Source organism: Penaeus monodon, chromosome 33 (assembly GCF_015228065.2).
Source record: "Penaeus monodon isolate SGIC_2016 chromosome 33, NSTDA_Pmon_1, whole genome shotgun sequence".
Classification (NCBI taxonomy): Eukaryota; Metazoa; Arthropoda; class Malacostraca; order Decapoda; family Penaeidae; genus Penaeus; species Penaeus monodon.
Genome location: NC_051418.1, coordinates 16,989,602 through 16,990,010, shown reverse-complemented (window position 1 = coordinate 16,990,010; position 409 = coordinate 16,989,602). Strand labels below are relative to the sequence as shown.

At 34.7% G+C, this 409-nt stretch overlaps 1 protein-coding gene across 1 annotated transcript in view; it reads right to left on the bottom strand.

Annotated features, from left to right (window-relative positions):
- Window positions 1-409, bottom strand: part of LOC119594107 (sialin-like) — a gene marked incomplete in the record, with an annotated part of 175,421 nt that overhangs the window by 173,468 nt on the left and 1,544 nt on the right.

Below are 409 nucleotides of genomic sequence, written 5' to 3'. Positions count from 1 at the left end.
CAAACAGACAGATTCCTAAAAAACGTTTACCTCCATAAACGTTCCAAAATATAGAGATTACTGTATACGTTTACTAAGCTTATCAACGGGTCGATAAGCAACGAGAACAATCGTCTCAGCCAAAGGTGTAGGGGTTAGGTGCCGAACAAAGATACGTAGGTGCGTTAATGAGATAAGGATTTGGGGTTTGATAATAAAGTTAACGCCCATTTTTTGTTGTAAACAATACATAATAATAGGTATGTGAAAATGTACATAGGATTTTTACCCAAATGTGGTTTGTTTTGTTTGTTGACTCATCGCCTTAAATTGTCGGTCTGGGAATTTAATAACATTATAATTTTGAAAGATTCTCAGTCCTGTGAATAGAATAGCGATGGTGATATCAATATTTAGAGCAGTTAAACAA